Source organism: Taudactylus pleione, unplaced genomic scaffold, assembly GCF_031769625.1.
Source record: "Taudactylus pleione unplaced genomic scaffold, aTauple2 ptg000016l, whole genome shotgun sequence".
NCBI classification, from domain to species: Eukaryota; Metazoa; Chordata; class Amphibia; order Anura; family Myobatrachidae; genus Taudactylus; species Taudactylus pleione.
This window is the reverse complement of record NW_028284418.1, coordinates 33,045,117-33,070,946: the sequence shown is the minus strand read 5'-3', so window position 1 is coordinate 33,070,946 and position 25,830 is coordinate 33,045,117.

The following is a 25,830-nucleotide window of genomic DNA, read 5'->3' as shown; positions in this document are numbered from 1 at the left end:
AATGGCCCGATAGTGACGTCTGTGGATTTAGTTAAAGGATAATGTTGCACTTTACCCATTACACCCATTGCTGGTACTGTCTTGCTGGTCACCTGTAAATTAGCTGTAGATTTTATCACTGATCTGGTCACCCCTGTGTCTACAAGAAAAGGATATTTAGTACCAGCTACATCAACCATCATTACCGGTTCTTCCCTAGTACTTCTCATTAACCTGACTATCTGTAGACTACAGGTATGAACTGACCCCTAGCATTGACTCTCACTCTACAATACAGCATTTAAGGCCACAATTGGAGCTGGTGACTGTTGTACATTTCCTGTACTCTGTGTATAGCCCTTATGGGGATATCCAGGTACTCCCTGGTTAGGGGGTCCTACCTTCTTCACCTTACAGTTCCTACTTACATGTCCCACTTGGTTCCAGTTAAAGCACCTTCGTGAGGGGTGGGTGAAAGGGTTGCTGTGTGGGTTGAGTGGTAGGGAATGATTGTGGGTGTGGATAAGGATGTTGAGGGTAATATGGTGGTTGTGGTTAGTATGGGTTTTGAGGCTGTGTGTGATAAGTGGGGTAGGGCTGTGTTTGTGGTGGTGCAGGATTGGTGAGGACGTGTAGCTGTGCAGGTGCATGTGTATCTGGTGGCTGTGATGTTACAGTCATTCCTTCTAGAGCTTGAATACTAACAGCCATTAGCTTCTCACTCTGGGTCTCTCTATTTTTGAGGATGTTTTTGTCATGTTCAATAGCGGATTCTATGAGTGTGTCTACAGTAACTCCCCTCCAGCCAGGTTGTGAGGTCTGAACTCGGGTCTTTAGATTCTCTTTTAGACCATCCATAAGTACAGTGATGATCATTCCCCTGTGATGAGTGCTATCTTTAATATCCTCTAACCCAGTGTACTGGGTGATACGCTGCAGAGCTCGGTTACAATAATCCTCTGCAGATTCACTCTATTTTTGTTTTATGGTGAAAATTTTGCTCCAGTTAACTACTACTGGAAAATATACACCCAATTGATTTATTATGCGGGTAATGTTACCTTGATTATTTTCATCTGTTACGGGAACATCTCCATCCAGTACACAATCCGTGATAAACTTTTTCACGTCGGTATTGTGTGGAAGACAAGCCCTTAACACCACTCGCCAATCCTTATTGGTTGGCTCGTGAGCACTACCCAAATTTTTCAAAAATCTTTGGCATTTGGCTAATTCCTTTTTAGGATCAGGGAAATCATTCATTATGGAATTTAGCTCCGCTCTTGTCCAAGGACAATGCATTGCTACCTCCCTTGTGGGCACTACACCGTTCGCATCCACATTCCCATTCGGAACAGTTATTGTCCAAATGGGATGCAGACCAGCCGCACTGCTACTTTTGACCTTGTTACTTGGCTGGGGATGTAGTCTATTACTGCTACATATAGGGTTAACAAATTCCTCTACAGGTGCAGTGGATGTTAACACTTCCTGTACTATCACTGATGAAGATGGCGGCACCACTTTTGCTTGCTGTGATGGAGCATCTAACGTGTACAGCATGGGAAATGGCAGACATAACAACAGGTTCATCATCCGCATCATAAACATTTTCTTTGTGATTACTCAAGAGAAGGTACAAGTTACTTATTACATTTTTATGGGTTTTAACAACAACTGTAACTGCACCCCCATGCGCATAGGACGGTGGTGGTGCGCGTGAACCACTGACAATACCTGCACGTGCGTACGCACCGCAGTTTACCGATTCATGTGTACTCTCCAGTAACGCGCTCACGACACTAGTTTGCGTCGCATGCACACCTTTAAGCCACGCATCCCCCTCACGCTGCCATAATTTTAAACACTCATTATATTTTACCTTTTTCATTTGAGAACGCACCATACAGTAGCTATCTTGGACATTATTCAATACCTCCTTATCAAAGCTGCCAATTCTGGGGAACGGTCTAACACTCTTCATCGTCATTTTAAACCATACATCACAGTACTTAATCGAATAAGTACCATACTTAGTATGCATAATATGCCGTGCTGACCCAAGCGGTGCTTCCAACAGCAGCACATCATCTAACATCTCTACCGTTTGCTTGGCTCCCATTCTGGGAGAACCCTAAGTTTTTCAATAGAGATTTAAACTGGTGAAAGACAGTCAAGATACTTTCACTTACCTGCGGACGATATTAACAGGATGCGTCCACACACCTATGGAAGAATAACCAGGCTGCTTCCACGCACCTAATCCCTTTTTGACTACCTTTCAACTGCTAGCATGTAGGTATTCCAATAACACCTACCCTTTTCAGTGATTTCGTCCACCCTGCGCAGTTCACAATCACAATTTAGCCAAAACTGTGCGGTTCAATTACAATGCTCAAATAACTCTAACTGATCACTGAATACTGTAATCACACTGAGAGCCGAAACTACAACAAAGACATCAACTACATCTGCTTATGTGTATAGACTTCGGTATCTACTACCGAGCCACTAGGCCGACACCAGGCGCCTAGCACTTAAGGGTCATACACCCTTTTCCTGCGCAGAAAAATACACGTTTTCACAGACTATGGCAACACTGATCAAGGTATTTACAACAATGCTATCAATCAATATCACCGTGCACTCTCAACGGCTTTGTTTAAAACACATGGCAGCAATACAGGAAATACTAGTCGCATACACAATAATGCGACTACTACACAAAATGTACCCTTACGCTATTGTGCGTCTTCCCCTTTTAAACATAAAAAAATCTATCAATGAAGGAAAACAAACTTTTTCCTTCCTTGTCCCTGGATTCTTAATCAGCACTCCTTAGGCCACAATAACGATTAGCAGACTCTCAGCAACAAAGTGGTAGCAGATTTTCGAAGGCACAATGCGTTCTCCTACTATGGTGCCTCCCCCCTTTTGCTGAGAGATCGCTACCGAGTGTTAATAAGTGACCGTAGCGTGATTCACACTGCGAGCCCCCAACTATGGATACCTATTTAAAACCCCTATGCAATCCTGTTTATACCTTCTAAAATCCTGCCTATACCTTCTAATAATTGTTGCTATTTAGCGTAATGAGTCGCACAAGAAATAAATGCTTTCAGACTTTGAGTGTGGTTCCAAAGCACAAAAAGTTATTCAATATAAAAAAACAGATGGTTACACGCTGTGACCTAAAGACAATTAGCGCAAATAAATCATGCAGACCCAAGGTACAGTTGTTACATATGCACGCACTCTGGACCCAGATACCGGTATCAGTACAGAAACCTCCGTCAACAGCACAGCAAGAAGACATCCTGGTTTAGAGAGCCCACATATATACCCTTACAGAGATAGGCAATACAATAGAACAGTTTGGCATGATTCCATTAGTTCTTCTTCCTGGTTCTTCTGCTACAGTACAGTTCATAGGTCAATTTGAATGGACACAAACAGCCTCCAACAGCCCTTTGTGTCCTTTTTCCCGCTGCATGCTAATCTAAGCTGATAACATTACAGAGTACATTTTAATGTTTTAACTCTCTATAGTCCATAGTTTGCAGATGCATGTTGCGATCTTCTCACCGATGATACCGGAAATCTTTTGACACACAGTGGATCAGTACAACACCAAACACGGTCTGCTTACCATGTACTAAATCTTAGATAGCAAATAACCTTTATTTCACAACATTAATAAATACTGAATAAACCTTGAATATTACACTTTAATGCTAGGGAACCTTTTATGTAAGTGTGCATTGTGTAAGTATTGGGGAATTAAGAAAAGATGCTAGTTAGCGCTGTGCGACTACGTGTTTGTGGAGTACACCATGGTACGTGTTTTGCAGGGTTAATCATGTTATATGTTTTAGTGACTGTCTGTATTTAGATGATGAGGACTTTTGACTTATTTCTGTTGCATGGGAATCGCACAACGCTAAATGATAGCATCGACGTATGTACTTATAATGGGCGAGATTCACTAAAATGGCGCTGGGCGGCTAGTCGCAAAATGATTTTATGACTGTGACAGCACACTGGGTAGGTGTATTGCCTCAAACTACAAACAGCAACAGCAGCAGCATTTAACAAATGCCAGCTCATTCAGAGGCAGGCTACTTAAGAGGCATACCGCTGTAAACCTCTTAGAAAAGCTCAGGGAATAATTGGAAAATGGGTTACGCCACTTGGACTCTCCTCGGGATTTTGATTTCTGACAATGCCAACAATATTGTGCGAGCATTACATGTGGGCGAATTTGATCACATCTCATGTTTTCCTCATACAATAAATCTGGTGGTGCAACATTTTTAAAAAAATGACAGGGGCATGCAGGAGATGCTCTTGGTGGCCCAAAAGATTTCTGGGCATTTTCAACATTCAGCAACTGCATGTCGGAGTTTGCAGAACTGGCAAGAACTGTTGAATTTGCCCTGCCATCAGCTGAAACAAGAGGTAGTAACTAGCTGGAATTCTACCCGCTATATGCTTCAGCGGATGGAGGAGCAGAAAAAGGCCATCCAAGGCTACACTATGGCCTATGACACAGGGAAAGGAGCTGGAATGAACCTTAGTCAAGCGCAGTGGAGAATAATTTCTGTGTTGTGCAAAGTTCTCAATCTCTTTGAACTTGCCACATGTGAAGTTAGTTCAGACACTGCCAGCTTGAGTCAGGTCATTCCCCTAATCAGACTTTTGCAAAAGCAGTTGGAGAAACTGAAGGAGGAGCTGAAATGGAGTGATTCCGCTAAGTATGTGGGACTTGTAGATCAAGTTCTTCATTCACTTCGACAGGATCCAAAGGTCATCAATCTCTTGAAATCAGATCACTATATTTTGGCGACCATACTTGATCCTAGGTTTAAGTCATACCTTGTGTCTTTCTTTCCGACGGACATAAATCTGAAAGATGCAAAGAGCTGGTGGTGAAAAAATTGTCAGCTCAAGTGGAACGTGACATGGCAGCATGTCCTTCAGTTTCTACAGCTGCCAGGAAAAAACTACATTTTCCTAAGAGACCCACTGATGGTGGTGATGCAGATCAGTCAGCAAAATCTAATGACATCTGGTTGGGTCTGAAAGAACTGCCTACAATGAGTGACATGTCTACCGTGACTTTGTCTGATATGGTCACCATTCAGAGAATGGTGGATGACTATTTTAGGGATAGCATCCAATAGGCATGTCCGACAGTCTGTTTCACTACTGGCAGGAAAAAGAGGCAATTTGGAGTCCCTTACACAAACTGGCTTTGCTGTACTTAAGTTGCCCACCCTCCAGTGTGTACTCTGAAAGAGTTTTCAGCGCAGCCGAGAACCTTGTCAGTGATCATCGTAGGAGGTTACTTCCCCAAAATGTGGAAAAGATGATGTTCATCAAAATGAATTACAAATTCCATGAGGAAGACCTTTACCACCAAAAAATACAGAAGCATCTGACTCTGTAATGATGGATTCCAGCGGGGACGAATTCATATTGTGTGAAGAAGAGGAGGATGCACACACTGATGGGGATGATGATGACAACATCTAATGTATTGTAAAGCCAGTTTGTGTATGGGATCATTGCCACCAATATCCACTGCGCATTGGGGTGGTCCAAAACAAACCAATCACTTCAGCCACAAGTGGCAGCCCCTGTCGCTGAAGTGATTGGATTGTTAAACTGTGAATGTCCTGTTTCATATATACAACATAAGGGTGGGTTGGAGGGCCCAAGGACAATTCCATCTTGCACCTTTTTCCTTTCCATTATGTGCTGGTTGGGGCATTGCTGCCTGACATTTTTAATGTGATTGTTTTTGAATGTCCAGAAATTGTAATGGCCACAGACAGCATCTCCTGCATGCCCCTTTCATTTTTTTTAAAGAAAATTCTGAACCAATTGCTGCTTGTTGTGTCAACCCGACGGCACAAGTCGCACAACAGTGACATTCAGCCAAGGGTTCTCAGCCCTTAAGGCTGCCACACGGCCCAAAGGCTGCATCCTGCTTCAGGCCCAAAGGCCACCTGTCGTCACTATTCACCAGTCCTCAAGGCTGTAACGGCTGCAATTTGCTAAGAGCTCCAGGCCTCAAGGCTGTTGCAGGACTGGTTCCTTCCTAATCATAGCTCTGTATTCCACTACTACTCAGCCCGGAAGCTGCATCAACTGCACCAATTATCAATTCTTCAGCCAGGGGCTGCACCAATGAGCAATTCTTCAGCCAGGGGCTACACCAATTTATCAATATGAACTCTTCTTACTTCAGCCAGTGGCTGCACTAATTATCAATATCAACTCTTCTTACTTCAGCTAGCAGCTGCACCAATTATCAATTCTTCAGCCAGGGGCTGCACCAATTATCAAGTATCAACTCTTCTTACTTCAGCCAGTGGCTGCGCCAACTATCAACTATCAATTATTCAATCTTCAAGGGGTACCCCTACCATCATCTTTGCACAGTCCTCAACTCTATTTATCACTCAGTTTTGAGCCAGCTAGCTGGATGCAACCTTTTGGCCCTTAACTAGATGAAAAAAATCAATATTGTGAGGTGGTAAAAACTGACTGGAAACGAATGGAAATAAATGTTATTGAGGTTAATAATACTGTAGGAACAAAAAAGGCCCATTTTATGTGATTTTAGCTGTTTTTATGATTTTTTAAGAAAAAACCTAGATCCAAAACCAAAACCGAAAAACAAAACATGGAGGGGAGGTTTTGGCAAAACCAATCCAGATCCAAAACCAAAACACAGGGGTCAGTGCACATCTCTAGTCCTTACAGGAATTTCGGGTCAAGAGGCGTTGAGAGAAGATTAAGGTTGTTCTGTGGGCAGCACCTCAATGGTACACCTAGTTTATTACTTCACTACCTGTGTGTTTATATTCAATTATACAATATTGTCTATGGACCTTTTGATGCATCAGGGTTAAATAAAGTGACTGCAAGCAGCATTAACTGTGAGAAAACACACCTTTAGCAAGAACCTGATATACTGTAATCATCTTCTTTATTTAAATAGCTCCATAAGTCAAAAGAGAATATACCAACCCACAGATTCTGTTTTTTTTATTTTTTTCTAACTGACTTTGGGTTTGTGTTCTTTCTTGGGCAGTCCATGCATTTATGGGAAATATCTGTAGGCTGGTGAATATCTATAACCACAAAGTACTTGTTATGCAGAAAATAATTCTCATCTGGTCACCCATCCTGCTAAGCTAACAATAGCTGTACACAGTGTTTGTTTGGTATTATAACTAAACAATATTTTGGCAATATTCATTGTGAGAAAAAAAATGAACCTCATATGGATTTTGTGCTAGGGTTGCATAGTGATTATGATCAATGCAATATGTTTTGCAAGTGAAAAACTGTTCCTTCATTTAGCATACACATCAAACATGCAAATCTTCTTACATCTTACCATTGTGTTCTTTCTTTTTTTTGTTATTCCCATATGCTGTGGAGCTGGTCAGTTAGCATTTCACACCTTGTTCCAACTCAGATCTACGTTCTCATATTGCGCAAGGAAAATAAAAATAAATGTCTCTTAGGTAAAAACATAGGTGTCATATATATAGGTCAAATATCTTGTGTCTATTAAAATGTTTTTAATAAACTGAAGCTTACTGTTTGTCTGTCCTGATTGTAGCAGCTCCAGTCAGCATTGGGGGAGATGCACTAAGCCTTGGAGAGTGGTAAAGTGGAGAGTGATAGAGGGGTCTATTTACTAAGCCTTGGATGGAGATAAAGTACCAACCAATCAGTTCCTGACTGTCATTCTTGAAACACAGCCTGTGACATGGCAGCTAGGGGCTGATTGTCTGGTACTTTATCTCCATTCACTTTATCGCCATCTAAGGCTTAGTAAATAGACCCCAAAGTACCAACCAATCAGCTCCTGTCACTTTACTGTGTTTGATAAATTACAGTTAGGAGTTGTTTGGTTGGTACTTTATCTTTCTCCACTTTATCACTCTCCAAGGGGGATGTAGTAATGAGACCACGAGGTCGCCGGTCTCAATCTCGATGCTGTAATCCCGACAAGGGAGTTAAGATATGCGTTGAAATACCGACGCCTATCTTAATCCCGATGCCAGAATCCAAGAGGACACATGCCCGAACGAAGGTAAGCCTTAGTGTTAGCTGCAGGAGGGGAGGGTTAGGTTTACGTAAGTTAGCGTTAGGTTTTGGGGTGGGATGTTAGGGTTAGGCTCCCCTAGGGGCAGTGGCTTAACTATAAATTTTGCTACCCCCTGGCAAAAAAGTTTCAGACCCCCCCCCCATGGCATTTTGGTAAAATAATTACAGGGACGTTTATACGCAATTTGGCTCCCGGTGCACACGTTAAAAATGTGCCCCCACCACGTCTAGACAGTTTACAGTATTTTTCCTCCTTATAGTAATGCACATTATGCCAAACACCGTAATGCCCCTTACACATTATTCCACACCCCCTGTGCCTCACACTACCTGCTTCCCCCCCACCCCCTGTGCCTCACACTATGGGCAACATCACTTCGTAAATAGAACTCCCCTCTGAGTAAATTTACCCCTTGGAGTTTAATTCAGTAAAAGATTGAAAGAAGAAAGTTCCTCCATTTCTGAAGTCTACCTTTGCACCGTTGTTAGTTTTCCAGGTTGCTTTCCGATAATGTGCCAGTATAGTTTGTTTATTTGCATGCCAAACATGAATTCACGCTAAAGTCAAGCTTGGCATGCACATAAACAAACTATACTTGCACATTACAGTATAGCAACATAGAAAACTAACAAGGGACCCTTGAGACAGGACTTCTGAGTTTCTTTCACAAAATGTTCGATTAGGCGTTTGATCTAATCCATAAAAACATCAAGCTACTGACTTTGAAATGCAATCAGCACCCATTTGCTGTCACTCTCAGTGACTGCCCCCCTCATTTCATATGCCGAATGTTCCTTAATATACCACATTAACATTATTTCCCCCACCACCAACAACAAACAGTACCTGGCTGTGCCAGTGTGCCAGGCTGTCACCAAACATCAGATAAAGCTGTCTCTGCTGAAAGTCGTTCTTATCCCAGGAACTTATTATTGGCAATAATTATACTTTAGACCAGTATCCCCCAATTTTATGTTTCCTTGTTCCATAATAGCCCCACACAGTGAAGATCTTGTGGTACATTTATGTAAGGCCCGGCCAGACTCTCACTGTCTAGGATTTCTTACAGTTCTGAATAGTGAGATTACTACCAGCCATCATATATGTATATGGGAAGTATGTACTGTGGGCCTAATTCAGCTAGGATCGCTATTGCGATAGCGTACGCAGACGACCGATTGTTGTGTACTATGCATGTGATTGCTCTGTGATCGCTCACGGAGTTACAGAGCCATCGCAGAGAGTGACATCAGGACAGCATTTGGGGGTGGTGACAGGAGAGTGGTTGAAGAAACGCAGGCGTGCGTGTCTGAACGCAGTTGCATGGGCGTGCATAAATTAGCCAGTGCGATGCCATACACAGCTTGAGTACTAACTGCGTGCAACGAGGTTATCAATTTCTAAGTAAGGTCAGACCTACTGTACATCTGTTTGAGGGATCGATGTTACTCGATGTTCCCGATGTAGACGCAGGACTGCAAAGTTATATGGATGTGCGAGTGTAGTAGTGGGAGGAAGTGGGCGTCTCTATGTTGGCAGTGCGACGGCATTGCAATACCATTTATTAGCATATTTTAATAGCTACCCTATGTGCGATTACAGTGCTTGCATCCTTGCTGAATCAGGCCCTGTATTTCATAATAAGCATCAGACTGTGCTAGGAAAATAGAACAATCTGAAGAATAACACTGTATATACAGACCAGCAGCATATAAAATATACCTAAAAAAGGGTATAGGTTCTCTTTTCACTAAATAAACAATCCAATACTGTAATCCCTTCCTAAGGTCATGCCAGGTGACATTGGTGATTTGTAGTGCAAATCAGTACTGCTTAAGCAGGGTACACTACACACTGACAGATATATTGCCTGATCAATTGATCAGCCAATATATTCGGTGCCCGTCGGCCAGTGTGTTCCAGCGATATGTCTGTGAACGACGTCGCTCACAGACATACCGCATCGGGCAATGTGTATAGGCGGCCGGGATTTGTACCCACTTTTGTTATTTTTCATTTAACATAATATATATAGTCAGCACTGCAATGCAGCCCACTGAGCCCAAGCTTAAGCCTAAAACACCAAATGTATCATATTTGAGCCTCTCCCCTGCCCTTTTTACAGCCTCTCCCCAGCCCTTATTACAGCCTCTCCCCTGCCCTTTATACAGCCTCTACCCTGCCCTTTATACAGCCTCTCCCCTGCCCTTTTTACAGCCTCTCCCCAGCCCTTATTACAGCCTCTCCCCTGCCCTTTATACAGCCTCTCCCCTGCCCTTTATACAGCCTCTCCCCAGTCCTTATTACAGCCTCTCCCCTGCCCTTTATACAGCCTCTCCCCTGCCCTTTTTACAGCCTCTCCCCAGCCCTTATTACAGCCTCTCCCCTGCCCTTCATACAGCCTCTCCCCTGCCCTTTTTACAGCCTCTCCCCAGCCCTTATTACAGCCTCTCCCCTGCCCTTTATACAGCCTCTCCCCTGCCCTTATTAAAGCCTCTCCCCTGCCATTTTTACAGGCTCTCCTCAGCCTTTATTATAGGCTCTCCCCTGCTTTTTACAGGCTCCCTCTCTCCAGCCTTTATTACAGGCTATCCCCATTCCTCATTATAGGCTCTCCCCTGCTTATTACAGGCTCTCTCTCATCAGCCTATATTGCATGCTATCCCCATCCCTTATTACAAGCTCCCCCCAGCCTTTATTACAGGCTGCTATCCCCATCCCTTATTACAGGCTCTCCTCAGAGCACCCCCACAAGCAGACCAACACCCACCTTATACTGCCCAGAGCACCCCCACAGGCAGACCAACACCCACCTTATACATCCCAGAGCACCCCCACAGGCAGACCAACACCCACCTTATACTGCCCAGAGCACCCCCATAGGCAGACCAACACCCACCTTATAGTGCCCAGAGCACCCCCACAGACAGACCAATCCCCACCTTATTCTGCCCCAGCCATTATTACAGCCTCTCCAGACTCCCTGGGCCCTGCTTTTTTTACAGCCTCCCCCCTGCCCTGTATCACAGCCGCTGCCCACCCCAGTATCACAGCCGCTGCCCTGCTGTATCACAGTCACTGCCCAGCCCTGATACAAGGCTGGGCAGCGGCTGTGATACTGGGGTGGGCAGAGCAGCGGCTATGATGCTGGGGTGAGCAGCGATTGTGATACAGGGCTGGGCAGCGGCTGTGATACAGGCTGTCACAGCCGCTGCCCAGCCCTGTATCACCGCCGCCGCCGGTGATTAACCGGCTCGCGGCTCCCACGCCCCTGCAGGCCGCTCGCGGTCCTCAGGCAGCGGCTGCCGCTCACCTCGACACAGCAGCACTCCCTCTGGTCTTCACAGTCGCACACTGTGTGACTGACTGACACACACAGCCCCTGGCTGTAACTCTGCTGGCTCCCACGCGCCTGGCAGTGACTCCTCTCCACTCCACTCCAGCGCAGGCAGCCTAACTATATACACCACGTGGCACTGAGACCTGACAGCAGTCAGTGCGGGCGCGGCATCCTCTCTCTGCCCTCACTTCTTTGGCGCCCTCATTCGGCGCTGCCCACAAGCCACCGGGGGGGGCTGCAGGGACAGTAGTTACATCACTGCCTAGGGGGAAGGTTAGGGTCAGGCACCACTGGGGGGGGGTAGGGTTATCCACTAAGGGAGAGAGTTAGGTTTAGGCACTAACGGGGAGTGTTAGGGTGTGGATTGGGGAGGGTTATAGGGTTAGGCTACAAGAAGGGAGGGTTAGGGGGAGAAGGGGGGAGGGTTAGGTTTAGGCACGAAGGGGGGAGACTTTAGGTTTAGGCACTAACGGGGAGTGTTATGGTGTGGGTTGGGGAGAGTTGGGCTACAAGAAGGGAGTGTTAGGGGGAGAAGGGGGGAGGGTAAGTAAACTTACCCGACCCCTGTTGGGATACCAACCATTGGGATGCCGCTGTCATTATTGTGACAGGAAGATCTTGACATTGTAGGGCAGTGGTGTCAAACTCGGGCCCTTCCGGTTTTGTGGGACTACATATCCCAGCATGCCCTGCCACAGTTTTAGCATGCCTGTGGCACTGCATGCTGGGATGTGTAGTTCCACTGCAGCTGGAGGGCCCGAGTTTGACACTACTGCTGTAGGGGAAGACATTTTGTGGTCTGAAGCAATAATTAATATTGAGTACCTATTTCGGTTCATCAGGTTCTATATCAGGGGAAGGCAATGTGTGGCACTCCAGCTGCTGGAACTACACATTCCAACATGCCCGTCTCTAGTTTTGCTGTTAGATCCTGCTAAAACTGTGAAAAGGCATGATGGAATGTGTCATTACTCTACCCCTGCTTTAAGACCCCTAAAACTGGCACTGTGTTTATAAAAGTTATTACATTTTGGGGGGTATGATTACTGCACAATGAAATGCACATTGAATCTGTAATACTTGTGTGTTGACATATGTAATATGATATCCATACTCTCCAACATTCCCCCTTCCACCACAAAACTCTCTGGTCCTGAGCTACCTACTGCATTTATGATTGCAGTCACCTGTGTTATAAATGCCCTTCATATCAATTAACTAGTTCAGAAACCTTGCTCTATATGGTTTTCACTTCGAAAACACATATATACCACTTTTATACCTAAATTCCGGGTCTGACCCGGAGGTTGGAACAGAGGGCCTGATTCAGAGCCGGACGCTCTGACCAGAGCGCTCGCTCTGAATCAGGGCCCTCCTACCTAAAAATGGAGCGGCCTCCTGGCCGCTCGCATAGCTGTGGGTGACCACCCACAGCTATAGCGAGCGGCCAAAGAGAAGACCATCGGGCTTGCGACGAGACCCTGCGGTAGGGACTCGCTTCCGCAAGCCCAGGAGTACTTTTGGCTCTATCAGAGCCAAAAGCACTCCAACTGACATCACTAGTGATGTCAGTGGGGCCGGAACCAGACGGTAGGCGTTCCCATGGGAATGCCTCCGTCTGGGCAGCAACGCCCCCGGCACGCCCACCAAAGGGGGCGTGCTGTCAGTCAACATCGACAGCACGCCCCCTTTGGTGCGAGACCCATAGCGATAGCTTGGCTGTCGCTATGCGGGTCTCGCGCATGCGCACGATGGAGCTCCCTCCGTCGTGCGCGTGCGCATGCGCATTAGGGCACCATCGACCCACTTGCGTGCTCCCAGCACTCGCGAGCGGGTCTGAATTAGGCCCAGAGGACCTGATTCAGAGCCGCTCGCTCTGAATCAGGGCCAGGCTTTTTTTTTTTTGGAGCGGCCTGTTGGCCGCTCACATAGCTATTGCGAGCGGCCATGATGATGGTTGCGATGGTCAAGACCATTGCGTCCATCGGGCTTGCGACGAGACCCTTGTGGTAGGGTCTCATTCATCGCAAGCCCCAGAGAGCTTTCGACTCTAACAGAGCCGGAAGCTCTCCACTGACATCACTTGTGATGTCGGTGGGACCGCCCACAAATGGCAGGCGTTCTGATGGGAACGCCTCCATTTGTGCAGCCACCCCCCGGCCCACCCACCGAACGGAGCGAGCTGTCACTCAACATCGACAGCTCGCCCCCTTTGGTGCGAGACCCAGAGCGACGAAGTGCCCGACGGAGCCGGCTCCGTTGTGCGCATGCGCTGTGGGCCACCATCAACCCGGTTGCAAGCGCTCAGTGCTTGCGACCGGATCTGAATCAGGCCCAGAGTTCCAAACCGACAAAGACCCGGAATTTAGCCGGCGCCCAACCCAGAATATTCCAGAGTCAGCGCAGTTCACGCCGGAGCCGGGTCTGCAGTGACCCGGCTCTTACAGCATGGAAATGGACACTTGGAGAGGACGTCATCTCCAAGTGCCACTGAAGCTGGCCTATCGGCTAGCATGCGGTGCGCTCCAGGCAGTGGCGTAAATTCATCCCCGAAGCCAGGAAGCAAGTTATAATTTGGTTCCCCTCCTTAAAAAAAAGGGAAATAAATATGGTGCATATCCATCTATCTATCTATACATACGCACAAAAACACTAATATAGAATATGTGAATTTGTTTCTATTAAGCTTATTTACTAAAGTAAATTGCAGGATATCCCCCCCCCTTTTCTAATGGGGATGCAGTCAGGAAGCCGACGGGCGCAATGCCGACCGCCAGCTTCCCGACTGTCAAATAACGGCAAAGTACTAATGACAGGCATCGAAATCCCGACGCCTGTCATTAGACCTATGCCGGGAGCCCGACGCCCGGCATACCAAACGAAGAGAAGCCGGACGCGGACAGCTGCAGGGGGAGGAGGGTTAAGTTTTAGGGCGCCTGAGTGGACTTAGGGATAGGCACCCCCCAGGAGGGTTAGGTTTAGGCTAGGGGAAGGGGGAGTTAGGGTTAGGCACCCCGGGGGGAGGTTAGGGTTAGGCATCCCTGGGCGGAGACTTAGGTATAGGCTGCAGGGATGGGGGGATTTATGCACTTAGAGGGGGGTTAGGCACCCCTAAAGGAGGGTTAGAGGGTAGAATAGGGTAAGTTACACTTACCTTTTTAGCTGTCGGGATCTTCACCCCTGCCGGACTTCCGCTGTCGGGATTTGAACTGCCATGCGGCTGGCGGTATTACATACTGATTCCATCTGATGTGGGATGGGGATCCCTCCTGATACCCCTGATGGAGGGGAAAACCAACTGATGTGAACTTTGAGGACTGAGTTTGAGGCAAGATACTGTAAGACTGCTACTGTGGTGGAACTACAAATCATAAAATATCCAGTCCACTGCCGACTGCTTCACATGCCTTGGAAGTTGATCCACCAAAAGATCTGCCCCCAGATTCAGTCACTGGTGCCCCATGCCCCTACCTCCCATGCCCTCTTACCCACAGCTCAGTCTGGTACATTCTTGTTGACATACAGCTACTGGAAGATCTGCAGCCCCTCTTATGCTGGGGCCCGCCGCACAGGTCCGTGGCTAGAGCTGTCACCAGGGAGGAGTGAGACGGGGAGTTGTGGGTGATGGGAGGTGCCCGAGTCACACTGGCATGAGAAGCTGCTGAGGACAGGCTATAGATAGATGACATCTGATTTTCTGAAATGGGGCCCTCCACTAGTGTATGGTTATGGTAGCTTCTCAGGTGCCGGGAAGAGGTGGCATGTATTGGGTGGCCGTGACGGTACACTCCAGGTACATATTTACAGCCTTAAGTGGAGTGAATATATTGTGGGCAATGGAGGAGGTTCCCCTTCAGTGCTGGCGCCACGGTGGCAGGCGCCTACATTGTCTCCCATAGTTCTGCCCCTGGCTCCGGGTCATTGTGACCCGGACCGCACCATTTACACTGCAGGGTTTCACGGGTCATTCCCATGTTAAACCCTGCAAGTTACCTGGGTTGGATTGCCGGGTCACTTGACCCAGGAATCCAACCCTGTCCCCTTTTACACCAAGGAGCTACACAGGTTAGCCCTGCAATAACCCGGGTTTTAGCTCTAGTGTAAAAGGAGCATTAGATAGCTCTCCCAATCATGGTGACCTCATGTTAATATGGTGTTATGCACAAAATTGCATTTTGAGTGCAATACTTTATATGATTCATGTTTTGTATCTTTTCAAAGGTATTCCTAAAGGGTTTCTGTAGTTTGTATAGATACTTTGGACATATTGTTGGTATTTAAATTTTGGTATTAGCTTTACAAGTAATTTTCCTTGGGGAAATTACTGTGAATGCTAGTGTTGCTACAGAAGTATTAGGTACATATAATGTAGAATATAAAATACATATTACTTAATTAATTAACTATTTAATTTAATCAGTCCATGCCCCATTGGACTTTAAAATCTATTCCCTATCACATAAACACAGTAGTATTTAAAAAAAAGAAAAAATACCAAAATGTTTTTGGACTGTGGGAGGAAACACATGCGTACATGTAGAGAACATACAAACTCTACACAGATAATTCTCTGGCTGGTGTCAAACCCAGAACTGGACTGTTGTAAGGCAGCCATGCTAACCACTATGTCACTGTGATGACCATAACATGATGTTAAATAAATATTGTAGTGAATTAACAAAATGAATCCAGCTTTTCTCAACAACAGAAGTTAGTGAGCAGCATCAGCAGACAGCTATAGGAAAGATGATACTATGTATAAATTGTTACCTTCATTTTCTTTTAATAGAGGACACTTTGGCCCTGATTCAGAGTCGGACGCTCTGACCAGAGCGCTTGCTCTGAATCAGGGTCCACCTCCATTAAAATGGAGCGTCCTCCTGGTCACCACCCACAGCATATACAAGCGTGCAACAAGATGGTCGCGATGGTCTTGACCATCGCGACCATCGGACTTGCGAGTGAAACCCTGTGGTCGGGTTTCTCAATCGCAAGCCCAGGAGTGATTTTGGCTCTATCAGAGCCAAAATCACTCCCACTGACATCACTAGTGATTTCAGTGGGGCCGGCTTCAGACGGTAGGCGTTCCCATAGGAACGCCTCCGTCTGGCAGGCACGCCCACGGCACGCCCACCAAAGGGGGCGTGCTGTCAATCAACATCGACAGCACGCCCCCTTTGATGCGAGACTCCGAGCGAAGGAAAGTCCTTCGCTCGCCGGGTCTCGCGCATGCGCACAACGGAGCTCCCTCCGTCGTGCGCATGTGCAGTGGGGAACATCGACCCACTTGCGAGCGTACTGCCGCTCGCGAGTGGGTCTGAATGACCCCCTTTATTTATAGTCCAGAAATAGTTACATGCAATGTATTTTTCTGTGGTCTCCTACCCCTGTAACAGCTGATTCCATGTGCACGGTCTTTCAATAAATGTGTCCTAATTTATTTTATGTATAAATTCCCTACCCAATTTCTCACACATTCATCTACATTTTCTAATCTCTCTTGAAGGGATAGAGTTTTAATTAAATGTAGAACCCAGAGAACCTGGAGAGATCCAGTTTAAACTTGCTCATCTTTGATTAATCGTTCCTTACAGCCTGAATACCTTGCAATAACTCTATTCAGTTTAGTTTGGCAATAAGGGCTCTCGGCTCTGGGACTTATACCAGAAATGCTGCCTTTATTTATTGTTAGGCAGCAAATAGCCACACTGTTCTTTACATAAGCTGTGTCGTGTTATATAGAAGAGACACAGAAGTGAACTTGTGAAAAGGTAAATGCAGTGTGTTCCCTGTAATAAATATTAGGGGTCTATTTATAAAGTGCCGTTTGTCAGCGATTGTCGGCAGTTTTTGCTGCAGGATTTAAAGTGGCACAATATTAACAGCAAATCCTGGCGAGTTTTGCATTTAATATTATTTCCGTCTTAAACACTGTGGCAACCGCCCCCCCCCCCCCCCAGAAATCTGCGGTTTTGAATAACACATAATTGATAAATAAACCACTAAGAGATCTGAAAGTACAAAATTCTATTTATACTTATTCACCTAAATTTAGATGCAAACTAGTAATATTACGTGATGAACATTTATTTTATAGATTCTGATGGGTTTAAAAAAGTAAAAACAAAACCAGAAAAACATCTGCATCATTCCCACGCACATAGCTGATATTGTTAATGCATGTTAACGTTGCCTGGAAGAGTTTTGGTGACAGTTTGTTGAATTTCATTATTTTTCTAATTACCATTAACATGAGGTTGCGGTGAGTACCTTGATGCATTTCTTTCTCTGACAGGGTGACTTTTATTCTTGTATGATAAAATGAAGGGGTTTTGTATGTGCCACGTGCAAGCACTTACACCATTTGTGATGCAGCAAAAAAAAGCCCTTTATCCCCTTGTAGTATTTAACAAATACATTGGTTAATGTCCCAGTGGATTACCTGTGTGGATCTACAGTACACTAGATAATTAGTGTTATGTACTGCTTACACAGCTAAGTAGCAAATGTTGTGCTTACACAAATGTACAATGGTCTGAGACAACCCACTGGCATTTACGGTCAGGGTGGGTCAGTGGAGGACAATTAAGCCCCTCGCTTTCTCTGAACACAAGTGAATAGAGCAAACAACGACAAACCCCACAGCAGGCGCAAGTAGGCATAGCGCCATTGGTGCCAGTAAATTCCAACCCCCCTCACGGGTTTACATGCTTTTACTACAGTAGTGTTTGTGAAAGCAGGATTGTTAAAGCCAGTGGGTAAGGGGCCTTATAGCCACAGACAGAGAGAGCACCCAATGACTTCCCCATTGACAGGAAATATGAGTATGTATATGTAGGCTCCTTTTCTAAGGCTATATAGGGGATGTAGTCATTAGGTCGACATTAACATTGTCGTCTTTCATAATGTCGACACCACAGTGTCAGTAGTTATTATGTTGACATTTTTAAAATGTCGTCATGCAGCATGTAGACATTCTCAGCCCGTTGACATGTGAAATGTTGGCATTGTCAGAATGTCACTGTGCAGCTTCCAGGAACTGTGTGAGTCTCCCGGACATTCCAGCAGAGTAGGCAGCTTTGTTTTACATATGTAGGATGTACTACTCTTTGGAGTGCTAGAGATTAATATCTACAGGTAAACCAGCGCTGGCTGAAAATAAATAAATAAACCGAATACAGGACGGTTGTATCGATCAATAAAAAGGATATTTTATTCAATAACAAAAATGTGCATTTTAAAAATAGTTTACATATTAAAAACTACATTGCCTGTCTTGGAAATAGGGTGCTCTAGGGGTATCACAGGTTATTAGCCGCAGTTCAAATAGTACAGAGAAACCAAGATCCAAAGTAATATCCACAGGTAAGATTCAGGAGTCCATGTAAAAATGTCCAGGTGGAATAAAGGTAGCTCAGCGTTATTCCCTGGATAAAATAATCCCAGCTTCCTCAGGAACATATGTGCATAACATCCCAGAGTACCCTATAAATACGTGTTGGTTAATTAGATCATGGTTTGCACCTGGGTATACTGATTATTTTATATAAAACCATCCTTTAAAATATTATTGTTGGTTATATAATTTCAGGCAATCCTACATGTCTATAAAGTATAACATATATGAATTAATTTAACTTAATTAAATCTTAGCAAGCTGTAGCTTTTTCAAATACATCAATATATATTATTGCAGGGTTGTGTATGAAATTCCGGCTGTTGGGATGCCGCTGGTCAGAATACCGACAGCGGCATCCCGACAGCCAGAATCTCGACGTACATAGGGAAGACAGGTAAGTATATTCCTAACCCCTACCCTAACCCTCCCTCCCCGGTGCCTAACCCTAACCTCCCCCCTAGTGCCTAAACCTAACCTCCACCCCCTAGTGCCTAAACCTAACCTGCCCTTCCCCGCACCCTAATCCTAGCCCTCCCTCCCTGTTGCCTAACCCTAACCCTCCCCCTAGTGCCTAACCCTAACCCCGCACCCTAACTTCCCCCTAACACCCCGATACTTACCTTCGGGGCGAACGTACTGGTGCCGGGATCCCAACCTGTCAGGATTTCAGCGCCGGTATTCAGACCGTCGGCATCCCGCACGGCGGGATGCCGACTACGGGGCTCATTCAGACCCACTCGCGAGCAAAGGGCTGTTCATTGACAGCACGCCCCCTTTGGTGGGCATGCCGGGGGCGTGGCTGCCAGACGGAGGCGTTCCCATGGGAACGCCTACCGTCTGAAGCCGGCCCCACTGACATCACTAGTGATGTCAGTGGGAGTGATTTGGGCTCTGATAGAGCCAAAATCACTCCTGGGCTTGTGGCAGCGAGACCCTACCGCAGGGTCTCGTCGCAAGCCCGATGGTCGTGATGGTCAAAGACTACCACGACCATCTTTTTGGCCCGCTCGCATATGCTGTGGGTGGTCACCCACAGCTATGCGAGCGGCCAGGAGGCCGCTCCATTTTCAGGTAGGAGGGCACTGATTCAGAGCGAGCGCTCTGGTCAGAGCGTTCAGCTCTGAATCAGGCCCTACATCCCCTATTTGCATAGTGCTGTCAAGTGTAAAATGAAGACATGACCATACTTGACTACACCCCCCATCCAGTGTATCAGGGAGACCTTTCTGCACAAATCGTACTTATAGCACTGTCCAATATGATATCATCCCCAGCTACATAACATTATCTCATATCTATACGTTCACATGTCTTCTTATAATGGAAGCTTCTAACACTTGCATTAAGTTGAAAAAAATCACAAGAGGTTCACATCACTCATGTACATGACATTTATGAGTTGAATTTGTTTAAAATAAAAGCACTTGTACAAGTCATGTATAAATAATGGTCACCATAGCTTTTCAAAATATTGCCTATGTTGGTGATTTATTACATATGGTCCTGAATTTCATATTTACCAAATATATTAAAGCTGTAAAAGTCATTAATACTTTATAATGATAAAAACATTGAAAACAACAAAAAAAATTTTTAATAAATTAACATAATTAATTTTGCTAAATTTTCTCCAGGTCACACTTGTGTTTTATCATCAGTAATGTTGACTATTTGATACTCAAACCACAGCATTGTTTCTCTATGTACACAGTAGTGGTAGTTCTGTTCTTTTTATACCTCCTTTTAACATTTCATTGTATCTAAATCTACTCTTTCTTAAATTACTTACTAAGACTATTTTACTTATTGCCATTATTATGATTACCATTTTATTATATAACATCAAGATAATCTTTTGCGATTATAAAACAAAAAGTGGAGAATGCCAGCATATAATGACACTAATAAAAATATATAAATAGTGTAATGCAGGCCATACGCTGTCAGATAAAATGCCTATCAGACTAACAGACATTTTATGTGACAGCCTGTAGCCTAACAGATATCATGGCCATACACTGTGACAGAGGTTCCCAAACACGGACCTCAAGGCACTCTAACGGTCCAGTTTTAAGGATCCCATGCTTCAATGGGCACAGGTGACTTAATTAGTACCTCAGTCTTTTGACTTAATCAATAGTTCTCAACCATGGCTATCCTTAAAACCTTGACCGTTAGGGGTATATTTACTAAAGTGCGAGTGTTTAGAAGTAGAGTTGTAGCCCATAGCAACCAACCAGATTCTACTTATTTATCTAGCACCTTATAGAAGATAATAGCTAGAATATGATTGGTTGTTATGGGCAACACCTCCATTTATATAAACCCACACTTTAGTAAATATACCCCTAAGGGTGCCTTGAGGACCGAGTTTTGGAACCTCTGCACTGTGAGATATTTCTCATGTTAGCTTATAGTAACCTATGGATCCCCCACTGGCTCCCGGTGGGCCCCACTGCCTGAGGGCCCCACCACTTGCTCTAATGTCAGGTTTCAGACTGTGCACAAGAATTATTCATTGTTACTCTATTAAAGAGCCAGTTACATGCTCTCTAATGTCTGTACAAGTCTCTCTGGAGGCTGGCCTCATCCCCTGTGGTAACTGACCACACCACAAAGCATGGGCCCCTACCACTGCATTCCCCCAATGGGCCCTTCATGCTCCAGTCAGACACTGGTTGGGAGCTGAGTGGCTGGAGCACCATTTATCATACACAATGAGTTTTATCACTCGTTGTGAGTGATAAAACTCGTTGGTAAATCAGGCCCTTTTAAAGTCTGTGAAAAGTTCACAGACTTAAGGTGGGTGCACACCTGACAGATATATCTGCAGATCGCGCGATCTGCAGATACTGTATATCTGCAGATGATGGTCGTTCATACACACTGAACGGCCATCATCTGCTTGTGCCCTAGGGTCCCGGTGGCTGGGGGGAGGGATCCGGCGACTGGTGGGCGGGTCAGGGGCGTGTTCCGCCCCCTCGTCGCAACAGCCGACCGCCGGTACACACTCGCCAATGGCAGTGGCGTAAGTTCATACAAGACGCCCGGAGGCAAGTTATAATTTGGTGCCCCCCCCTGTCACAGTGTGCAATTGACACTGTGAAATTTGCTTGCAGACATGCTATAGATAGACGAAGGTAGCAGCTGATGGTCTGACATGGAGCTCTCTGCTAGTGTATGGTGGCTTCTTAGGTGCTGGGAAGGGGTGCCATGTATTAGGTGGCCATGACGTTACACTCTGGGTGCACAGTTACAGCCCTAAGTGGGGAGTATATGTTGTGGACAATGGAGAAGGTGCCCCCTTCAGAGCTGGAGCCCGGCAGCAGGCGCCTCCGTTGTCTCCCATAGTTCTGCCCCTGGCCAATGGACAGATATGTCTGCAGACATATCTGTCCATCGGCTCTGCAGCACAGCCAATGCGATATGTCGGTGAACGATGACGTTCACCGACATATCGCAGGTACACACTGGCCGACGTGCAGCAGATATATTGGCCGATCAATTGATCAGCCAATGTATCTGTCAGTGTGTACCCAGCATTAGGGGTCTATTTACTAAGCCTTGGATGGAGATAAAGTGAATGGAGATAAAGTACTTGTAATGGAGCTCTGACAATGGCAGAATTCCCACTAGGATTGGCAGTTTCGTGATTTTGGCAACCTTCTTTGGTAATGTAGCAGCACTACATAATAAATTGGTTACTCTTTTAGCAAGACTGGCAGCTCCCTTTGTGAGGTTGACAAAATGTATTGTGTAAAACATGCAGCTTTATATATAAGACATAATAGTACTCACAGTCCAAGTGAATTATCCTCTATGGTTGCATCCGGCCGCATTGGAATGACAAATCGTGTAAAATATGTCCAACTCATGATGCCGTTGCGCATACCCATGGGTCGTACATTGCATCTTCAGATCTTCCCTATAGCAGGCAAGATCTGCCAATCTCGTACACATTCCAGCGGCATATCAGTCAGTGTTTATGCCTGAATGATATCTCATTCGGATCCGCATACGATGCTTGCAAGCATGGATCAGGGAGAGCCGTGCTGCAAGCATCAAGACACATATTCACGGACGGGTACCCTGTATTTAAGCACAACCAGCACTGGGCTAGTCAGAACCAGCCCTGGTTGCCAAAATACAGGGGACAAACGATGTAGGGGTCCCCCGTATTTTGCGCAACCAGCACTGGGCTCTGATCCGGTCCTGGTTCTGGAAATACAGGGGAAAAAATGCGTAGGGTTCCCCTGTATTATATAGAACCAGCAACGGACTTTTTCAAGCGGGGGGGCTAATCCCACAGCCAGGGGAGCCCTTTCACTGGGTCCCCCGGCCGAAGAATTAACCCTGACCACTAGTCAGCCCAGGAAAGCTGGGGACCCACTCTCCAGGGCACCCCAGGCCTAGACTGATAGCCCGGGGCTATCCCCGGCACCCGTGGCCAGTGGGTACCGGGTTGATTATGTAGTGTAGTGCATTTGATAAAAGTGAAACTATTGTCTTTTGCTGTAAAACTACAGGTCCCAGCAAGCCTCCCCAGCGTGCTGGTACTTGCAGAACCACAAGTGCCAGCATGTGGGGCATTACGGGATCGCTGGTACCTGTAGTTCCACAGCAAAATAAATATTAAATATTAAAACAAACACAGGACACACACACCATTGACAGTAAAATTTTATTAACACATATATTCACACACACATGTACACACACTATCTCACATACTCACCTATCTATACTAGTAGCCCATCAGTCTACATCGATAGTGTGTGCATCAGTGATGTGCAGGCAGAGCCTTTCCTGTCATACTTAGGTATACTACAGAGTATTTACTATAAAAATGATAAGAAAAATTGAAAGAAAATATTATAGATATCTTCTTTGTATTATTCTATATTATATTTTATAATAATTTTTATAGTAAAAACTTTTGATTAAAAAGTGTATGACAGGTGAGGCACTGCCTCCCTTGCCTAACTGTTCCGCACATCCCTGATCAAAACACGCCAAATTTCCAGCACTATATACTGCTGCATCTTTGTATAATGCCCACATGAGAGTTCAAAGGAAATCGCTCACAATATCGCATCGTGAACACATCATCTAGTGTGTACGCACCTTTAGACTAAAATCCTGCTCTTGCGCCATCTGTCTTCTTAAACATGTGCCCAGCTTTTCACATCTTTTTAGGACAGTCTTTTATTTTGCCCACCTCTACCAAACTGACCAACATGGCGTAATCTTCTTTGGCTTATCATATTCATTCAAATTTTATCTATATTAATTTCATTGCATATGGTGAAATAAGGATTAAACACAGATATCCAGGACTGCATGTGTGCATTTTTAGGCACATACTGTCTAAGGAACTGGACCAGTGCAATTTCACCACACACTTACAACAGTCAGCCGGTAATTTTCCTATATATACTCCTCTGACAAACATGCTAAACTAAAGGGGGCTTTTCAGCTGCTAATAAGTGATAAAATGAGAATAACGAACTGCTTGGCAAAATACCATCCTATATAATATAGAATAAGGCCAGCAGGACAGTACCCAAAACACACACAGAACAGATACAATCAGTTAAAGTCTTCCAGAATGTCCAAGTGTGACTGATCCAGAAAGCCACACATTTGTTGCAATTTAGGGGACACCCACTCTAATATATGGGCGAGATGGTAAAATGTTGAATCATATTCGACTTGCAGTATGGGTATGAGTAACCCTACTGTGTATAGAGGGTATGAGTTGGGAAATTGAACAGTTATTTTTTAATTTTATTTTTTATCTGTTTGCGTTTGTATAAGCATGTTCTTACTATGGTTACTGTATTTTAATGAACATAATTTCCCTTTGCTTTAGATTATAACTTATATTGATGAACATTATTGCTTCTTCATTTGCTGATGAATTTGAGGACAGCTAGGGGTAAATGATTTAGTAAATACTAAATAGAAGACAACAGAGATAATTATTGAAATCTTAATAACACTAAGGGGTATATTTACTATAGTGAGAGTTTTTAGAAGGGGAGATGTAACCTATAACAACCAATCAGATTTTAGCTATTAGCTTCTAGAAGGTGCCAGTTAAATGTTAATTAGAAATTGATTGGCTGCTATGGGCAACAACTCCACTTCTAAAAACTCTCACTTTGGTAAATATATCCCTTAGTGTTATTAAAATTTTAATAATTGCCTTTGTTGTCTTCTATTTAGTATTTACCCAATGATTTTATTACTATTTTGATTTAATGTCTATTTTCTTGTTCAGACCCTGGTGTCTATTTAATCATGTCCTCTATCTTTGTATGCTGTACTTGATATATGACATGGCAACATAATGAGCCTAATAGCTTATGCTACTTTGAAATAAGTACATAAAATTTACATTGCATTGAATTTGCTGTGTGGACTTTGCTATATTATGTAAACTTGTCTGCTCTCCACAACTCATTGTGTATCGATATCTGTATAGAGGATTTGCATTCTTCTGTGGAGACTGTGAGGGAATAGACTCCCAGAAATCTGTTCTCATTATTAGATATTAGATGTTGAGGACTCATTCCACCCAGGATTTGGAACGGAATCGGCATGAAATACTGCCGGCGGCATTCCATTCTCAGCAACGCCTGACCGACCAAAGTAGAGTTCCCAGCAGCGGAAGCCCGACAGCGCTGGAAATCCCAATCGTCGCTAAGTTAAGTATAAACTAACCTAACCTAACCCTCCTAACCCTAACCCTCCTTAGGGGTGCCTAACCCTAACCTCCCCCCCAAGTGCCTAACCCTAATCCCCCCTCTAAGTGCCTAAGCCTAACCCCTTCCCCGCTGCCTAAACGTAAGCCCCCTGGGGGGGTGACTAACCCTAAGTCCCCCCCAGGGTGCCTAACCTTCCCTCCCCCTTGCCTATCCCTTCCGGGGGGATGCCTAAGCCTAAGTCCCCACCGGGTGCCCTAAACCTAACCCTCCC